Raw genomic sequence first — 8900 nt, 5'->3', positions numbered from 1 at the left:
TTATTAAAAAGTATTGGGTTGTTTAGCTTGAGAGATCATCTGGACACCTCTCTCATGGTCGGTCTCTCAACACTATGTTCTTGAACACATAGCATTGCGACAAAGAACAATTCCATGGCTTCTCCTAATGGCACATTGCTCAATCTTTGGTCATGATCTTCACACCACACACCTTGTCTGTTACAGTTGTCTGAATCTTTGACCATTGCACAATGTCTATCCCTTCTTCTCCAAATTTATCTACTGGTTTTCGACCCGTTATTAGCTCCAATAGTACTACTCCAAAGCTGTACACATCGCTCTTCTCATCTATTCGCAGTGTATATGCGTATTCTGCGTAATAAAAATCAGGTAAAATATGTTTAGATCGACCATTAATACACGAAATTTTATGTAGGAATGAGAAATTGAATTGAATCGGTTTAACTAAACCAAACTCTAACACTGAAACTTTTGTCAAATTATCTCAGTATTAATTAGGCTTAAAAGACCCAAACATGAAAAAGAAAATTATTTTAAATGTAAGTTTACACATTTAATTTATAAGATTATTTTTCTTATATGGATTTTTACTAAGTTACTAACCGAGCCAAACTAAGTTTATTTTGGTTCTAGTTCGGTTACTATTTATTCTGAACTAAATACACACCAAAACATCAAACAAACCGAACAGTAACCTAAATTCATGTTCAGCCCTAGTTTCGAACGTTACGTGTAATGCAAGAAACAAGTATTGGGGATCCGTCATGTACCTGGAGCGATGTAGCCGTAGGAGCCTGCGACCGATGACATACACTCTGAAGCTCCATTATCTTGCAACATAAACTTAGCCAGCCCAAAATCAGCGACATGAGCTTCAAAATCAGGACCTAACAAGATGTTGTTTGATTTCACATCGCGGTGAATTATAAGCGGCGAGCAATCGTGATGAAGATAACACAATCCCTTAGCCGCTTCCAACGCTATTTGCAACCGCGTTTCCCACTTCAAAAACACTCCAGCTTTCCCATGCAAGACTTCTCCAAGACTACCATTAGGCATGTACTCGTAAACAAGGAGATTCACGTCTTTGTTTGAACAGAAAGCGAGCAATCTCACTATGTTCCTGTGTCTAATTCTACCTAATGTCTGAATCTCTGCGGATAAACCGTTGTCGTGAGACGATGTTTTGCTTATGGACAAGAGTTTCTTGACCGCAACTTCTTCACCGTTTGGCATTAAGCCTTTGTAGACAATCCCTGCACCGCCTTTACCGATCACATTGTTCTCTTTAACGCATTCCACAATGTGCTCGCTTCTGAAACCTAGCTGTTGAAAACCTATGAGCTTCCAAACGTTCGAGCTATTCCTTCTCATTCCCCAATTCTTGACCACAGCTAAAACGATGAACACCAAGAAGAACCCTAGTAGACCTAACCCTAATAACAGCTTGAATTTCGCGGAGTTTTCGCCATGGGAATTTGCATTTTTCTGGTTGAGAAGCTGAGATTGAGACTGGTTTTGAGAACCGTTGCAAGGGTTTGAAGAGTACCCGCAGAGAAAAGGGTTTCCGAGGAATGACGTGTTGTTCAAGTAACAAATTGCCCTGAAGTTGGTACAGAACCAGAGAAGTTGTTGTGTGAGAAATCTGCTGATGTCAAGCTCTTCAAGTATCCTAGCTCCGTGGGGATGCTTTGGTTTAAAGAGTTCCAAGAAACATTCAGATAGTTTAGAATCCGAACCTGCGAAATCTGAACTGGAATCTGACCCGAGAGCTGGTTATGACTCAAATCCAAGAAGGTCAATGACTGACAATCACCAATCTCTTGAGGTAACTTGCCAGAGAAGTTATTTCTGCTCATGTCAATCTTGAGAAGACCCTTCAAGCTTCCTATCTCACCAGGGATCTGTCCAGTGAACCGGTTCGAGCCAAGAAGAAGAATCTGAAGGCTTCTGAGGTTTCTGATTGAGCTAGGGATCGGTCCGGTTAACCGATTGTTTGACAGATTGATCTGAGTGAGACTTGATAACCCTACACTTCCCTCCTCTTCCTCTGGCACTTCTCCGGTCAAGAAGTTGTTTTGAAGCTCGAGAAGCGATACATTAGGTAAACTGATCAAACCCTTTGGTAGTTTACCTGTCAGAAAGTTCTGACCTAAACGGAATCTCCAGAGCGTCTCGCATTGGCCAAGATCTTCAGGGAGAGGACCGAACAAGAAGTTGTTGAAGAGAATGAGAATCTTTAGGTTTCTTCCGAAGCAGAGCGATTCAGGGATCAAACCTGTGAGTTTATTAGTAGACAAATCGATCTCGATCAACTTCCCGTTGGTGCCAAGATTCTCAGGAATCTTTCCGGTGAAGTTGTTGTGCCAAAGCTTGAGAACTTCAAGATCAGGAAGGCGAGATACAAACTCAGGTATCTCACCGTGTAGTCTGTTGAAGAAGAGGTTAAACAGCTGAAGCTTTTGAAGTCCAGCTAGCTCAAGAGGAATCTCTCCTTCTAGAAAGTTGTTGGAGAGATCTAGAGTCTTGAGGCTTGTCATGTTCCCTAACTCTCTAGGAACAGAACCTGTAAGCGCATTGGTCTGAAGATAAAGAATCTCCAAGTTCTTGAGATTCCCTAGCTCTCCAGGGATCGATCCTTTCAAGCTGCAGTTAGCTAAATCCAAGTGAACGAGATTGATCAATCTCCCCAAATCAGAAGGTATCCCGCCGTGGAAGTCGTTGTAGTAACCTAAGTATAGCTTCTGAAGAGTTGTGATGTTGCCTAATTCGCTAGGGATCCTCCCGGTTAGGTCATTTCCATATAAAGACAGTAACGTGAGTCGCAAGAAACCTCCGTAGCTTCTAGGGATCTCACCGTTGAAGTAGTTTCCTCCGAGGTCTAAGTAATCGAGTTGATTGAGTTTGGTTAGAGACAGAGGAAGCGATCCGTTGAGGTTGTTGTCGTAAGCGTCGAGCGTGGTGAGCTGAGTCATTTGGCTGAAATCAAGTGGCGCAAGCTCTCCTTCAAAGGCGTTGTTGGAGATGTTTAAGAACTCTAGGCTCGTCAGTTTGAGGATATCTGGCGAGAGAGTGCCGGAGATGTTGAGGTTAGAGATGTCGAGACGAGTAATGGACTGGTTCAAGCTGTCACAAGAAACGCGAGTCCAAGAACATAGAGAGTTGAAATTTGGAATGGTCCATGAATCAAGAGAAGGATCTAAAGAATCAAAGCTTTGCTTTAGAGAGACAAGGACTTTGGCTTGTCTAATTAGTGAGAGATTAAGAGATGAACTTGAAGAAGAACAGAAGAGAAGAGAGACTGATGACAAGATTAGGAAGAAAGTGAATATATTGTCTCCCATTGTTACATCAGAAAGAAAGAAAAAAAAAACTCTCCGACACGAATCTGAAGATTTTCAGAGAAGTGAAAGAGAAGAAGGGTCTTCGAAGAAGTTGCAATACCCTAGAAGGAGATCATCATCATTAGACATCATCATGTTTTCACTGTTTTTTTTTTAAATGATTTGGGGCTCACGATGTTCTGAAGTTGCTGCTTGGAGTGAGTGGATTAATAAGTGGAGAAGATCATCATCATTTCATGCCATCAGTTTTTTTTTTTTTTGAATATACGAAATCATGTAAAATTATAATAAATAAATTAAAAGAAAGTGAAAAAAAGTTGATGTATCCAATGCATTCTTCTCCTTTAGGATTTGAGCTTTAGTTTTTTTTTTTTAATGAGTCTTTAGCTTTTGAAAAAAGCAAAAGCAATATATACTTTCACAAAAGATGAGAAAACACACACACATCATCGCTTTTTTCTTTATTAGAGAAAATTATAAATTTTAAAAGATAAATGCCCATTGCCTTCTTTTTACCTCTCTTTATCGTCTGATTTGATTTGTTTTTAGGATTATTTGAATTAGGTTTCATATATATAATATGGGTCATAGTCACATAGTCCACTAGGTCTCAACCAATGTTCTTAAACCAGATCCGGACATCGTACGACTTACCGGATTGCTGGATTATTAGGTGCGGGTGAACCGCATGTTAATAAATATTAGTTTTATTATATAATAATATATTAGCTATGTAAATAAAAATATAAAATAAAGTCTAATATTTTCTAAATATTTTTAAAACATAAAATAATAGTTTGGATATGTATATATTTTATGTTTAAAAACATTTAGAAAATACTTAATTTTAGTTTTTATATTTTTATTTTCATTTGACATACAAAATATCAAAAAAATAGTTTAGACTATTTAAAATTTTCTCTAACAAGGTAAGAGTTATTGTATCTAAAATAAATCAAGACATAAAATTTATAAATATCTAAATGTCTAATGTGAATAATAAATTAAACTACAAATACAAAATAAACCAAAGTAAAAGATCATTGTAATAAATTATCAATAACCGAAATAAACTTACACTAAATTACATCAACTAATTTTGGTTCTCTCTCCTATCATTCACTTTATTTTTTTCGTGTGGCATAGAGAAATCTTCATCAAAATCTAAAAATCACAAATATAAAACTGAAAAAAGAAAACCTAACTTTTTCTTGTCAGCACCTAACTTCTTAATTGAAAACTTAGATATAAAACATAATCAAAAACTAATTAAAAACTAAAAAAGAAGTAAAAGTTGTTTATTAGTTCGACCGGTGGTTCAACTGGTACCGGTACCAGATTCTGGGTTTTTGGGGTTTTTTGCGGGTTTCTAAATATTGGATTTTCACAAAACCTAAACCGGATTTTTTTTGGGTCACCGGATTTACCGGTTCAACCGCGGGTTCGAGTCGGGTTTTATAACACTGGTTTCAACATAACAAAATTTTAAAAGCTTGATTGGATGAAATCATGAATTTTGTGTGCGTAAGAAAAAAAGCAAAGTTTGTTGTAATCGAACCCTATTCTTACCTTAGTCCGAAATCAAAACCGCTATGTACGACAATTTGATTTTGACATAACTGTTAGTTAATTTGCTCAAAATACTAAAAGAAGTTGGATATTAAAGATTTGCCTAACTTTGGGGGAAAATAGCGATGATGGAGTGAGCAAAACTAGGGGGAAATGTGTGCAGATCACTAAATAGGATAAATGTTGTGGGTAGGGAATGCAAATACTCATAAGTTTACTGTATATTTTTTCATTGAATAGATTGTTTCAAACTTTCACATGTATTTGTATCTTTTTCTATAAATATATTTATTATCTATACTATTAAAATAAAAGTCATGACTTATTTCATGTGTGATTTTTTATTTGGATCATCCTTAAAAATTTATTAAATTTTACATAACTTAATTATAATATCTTTTTATTTATTTGAAATATTAATAATATCTTAAAGAAATGTCTAAGAAAATCTATCAAATATCTTTTAGAATCTTTTTAAAATATATTTTCGAAATTAGTTAATTAAAATTTTAGTTAACTCAAAGTAAAATTAGAAACTAAATTTTAGTTTAGTTTTGATTGTAATTTTTTTATTAATTATATAAAATACTTTTAATATATTTTAATGATAATAACAATTTAAAATTTATTTAATTTTCAAAATTAAATTTAAGAAGTATTTTAAAAGATGTTCTTAAAAAGAAATATTCATTTCTATTTCTAATTTAAAAATACAAATTCTTATATATTTACCATAGAAATTATGACTTATTTCATATGTGATTTTTTAAATTTAGACCACTTAAAAGTCACACCTTTAAATGATTTTACCATGTTTAACTAACTAATTTACACATTTTCATAGATGAAACATTTGATCTTTATTTATATCGTATATGTAAGACTTTACTCTACTGTTATTAACGTCTGTATACTCCCATGAGTTAAAAAATAATTGGGTTTATTATTTAAACAACTATACTAAATTGGTTTAATTAATAAATATATACCAAATTCTCTAGTACGTAGGTTCAACTTAATTTATTTTTCACATATGTTTCAAATTTAGAAATAAAACAAAATTATGCAAATCAGTATTTTTACATAATAATGTTTTCAAAATAAATTTTGTTACAAAAATACAAAATTTATAAATTTTATAATAGTAATATTATACGTCACAAAAATATTATTATAAAATTAGATAATATATAATGCCAAATTATATTAATTAATTGATATATTTTATTACATAATCTAAAATATTTTGGTATTAAAAAAATCCGCACGGTTGTGCGGGTCAAGATCTAGTTTCATTATTAAAATCGTAACTATATATATATATAAAGATTAGTAAAATATTATTTTATTGTCATATTCAAAGATACTGTAATATTTCACAAATTTAGAAAGTTTTTAAAAAATTAAACTTTTCGCTTCATAGATTTATATTATCGAGTAAATAATTAATCATTTAGTTTTTGTTTAATTTTTAAAATAAACTATATAGTTTAAAATTTGTTTTCATTGGTTTAAGGTAGTAAAGATTAATCATTGTTAGATAATATGATTTTTGTTATTTAAAAAAAAATCTTTATAATTTTAAAAGTTAACATCGGCAAATATTTAAATATTTAGCATATAGAGGTATAGTATTACAATATTAAATTATATATATTTAATTTATATTATCTATAAATCCAATAGATCATCTATTGTTTAAATTCAATTATTGATAGCCCAATAAAAAATTATGGCAGACTTAAAATTTAAATGATAAGATTAGATATTAAATGTAACATCACTTTCTAGGAATAGATCCATTAGGTCCATTTTTTAAAAAAATCACACATGAATCAATGTTGTAACTTATGTTTTAATATATAAGATAGTTGACTTGTACTTTTGAATTTACACTGTTTGCGTGATTACATAACATTCCAATAAAAGCGAGAATTGTCATATTTATTTTTTAATCAGTCATAAGTAATTGTCTCTTATATTATACTCCCTCCGTTTCATATTAAGTGTCGTTTTAGAGAAAAAAATTTCGTTACAAAATAAGTGTCGTTTTTTATTTTCAATGCAAAATTTATTAATTTTATGCAAAATTTATTTTTCTATTGGTTAAAATATGGTTGGGTATAGGTAATAGTATTTTTTTTTATAGGAAATGTACAAAATTAATTGTTTCCTTAATCCGTGTGCCGAAACCTAAAACGACACTTATAATGAAACAGGGGAGTACCAGTTAAGAAAAACACTGAACTTAAAAAAAACCTTTACTTTTGGTAATATAATCCACATTTTATCAAAAAAAAAAAAAACACTGAACTGGCTTTATAATTTTCTAAAAAATCGTTACATAGAAAAAAAGAAACACTCGTACAGTATCATAAAGAGGACACACACTCACATGTTGCTAATATCAAACCATATAATTACTCTATATTATGAAATAAACATCGTACCTTTATGTCATTCAAATGTTTTATGTTCCATTAACTAAAGATCAAAATCTAATCCATCAGATTTAAGAGGGCAAGCATTGTCTTTGTCCAACCACTAAACTAGTACAAACCAAAGTAACTAGAATCTTTGGTAATTGTGCTGCTCTTTTTGTTTTTTGTTGTTTTAGAAGAAATTAATAACTTCTCTGTCAAGGATTCTGTTTCTGTACCCAATGTTTCAACAGCTTAAGCTCCTCGAAATTTTCACACCATGAACCTGCAAAAAGATACTTATTTATATGTACATGCAAATCTTCAATGATTATCAAATTATTTCGTAAACTGCCCTTTCCGATTATTTTCCCCTTTTCTATGATATATATATTTTTTTTTAAAAAGACGCATCAGATTTATAAGATAAACTACAGTACCAACTTGATATGGTATATATATGATCTAAAGAGAAACTATTTATATGGAAAAAACATAGACTAACTCAGAGCTAGTTTTACAAATATAACGGCTAATTCATTTTGTGGATAAAAAGATCAAATTCAAATACATTCACTATAGGTTTAGTCATAGTTGACAACTGCAGATTAATTATAAATAGTTAAAATACCGGTTTCTTTCATACGGTTTATAGATAGGTCTGAGTTTCAATTTAGAATTTTCTAGTTGTTCTAATAAAATAACATCTGAAATAAGTAATACCTATAACGCAATTAAGATAGTGAAAGTTCTTGGTTGGTTTAACTCGTAAATATAATTTGGAAGAAATATTAGTTATTTCAAGCATGCATATCTCATCCAACTATTTTTTTATAATGGCCTATATTGTTTTCTCGTTTAAGAGCTAGAAGAGTTTTTTCTTCGAATGAGAGAGTATATTCATTGATGCAATTTAAATGTACAAAATAAGTTGAAGGGAATACAAAATTATATTCATAAGGTAAAATGCTCACCATGAAACGATGTAAGAAACAATACAACAATAAGGATTTAGTATGAAAAATCGGTTAAAAAAAAAAACAATAAGGATTTAAACTTCGAAAATACTTGGCGTGGGAAAATGTGATAAAGAATACCTTATAATTCATTTGTTTATTAGTGAAAATCCAAACCAAATCTATCCATCTTTTATTTTTGATGGGCTCTTTTTAGTTTAGTATTTTGAGCAAATTAACTCTAACTGTTATAGCTTATTGTTTGAAGATCCATAATTTTTTTGATACATTAATTGAACACTAGGTTGCGCGGGTTTTTGTTTTTATTTATTTTTATATAAATATTTAGTATATATTATAATATATATGTGTTTATCAATTTTTAAAACATAATAAGTTTAGAGTTAATTTGCTCAAAATACTAAAAGAAGTTGGATATTAAGGATTTGCCTAACTTTGGGGGAAAATAGTTTATTCGGTTTTAGATTATTGAGATGCCTAAAGTTTGAGAAGAACAAAGAGGAGGCCCTCCCCCATCAACTTTGCTGGCCTAAAGTGAAAAGAAAAGCCGAAGACAGCTGATTATTCATTTGGAGCATGCTGCTTTTTTTTTCTAAAATGAACGTCTC

General features: G+C 31.5%; 1 pseudogene; it reads right to left on the bottom strand.

The window, feature by feature from the left end:
- Positions 1-3: 3 nt before the first annotated feature.
- On the bottom strand, positions 4-3507 carry LOC125594997 (annotated as a pseudogene).
- Positions 3508-8900: the final 5393 nt, after the last annotated feature.

This window comes from Brassica napus, assembly GCF_020379485.1.
Source record: "Brassica napus cultivar Da-Ae chromosome C7 unlocalized genomic scaffold, Da-Ae chrC07_Random_5, whole genome shotgun sequence".
NCBI classification, from domain to species: Eukaryota; Viridiplantae; Streptophyta; class Magnoliopsida; order Brassicales; family Brassicaceae; genus Brassica; species Brassica napus.
This window is presented reverse-complemented; position numbering and strand designations above follow the sequence as displayed.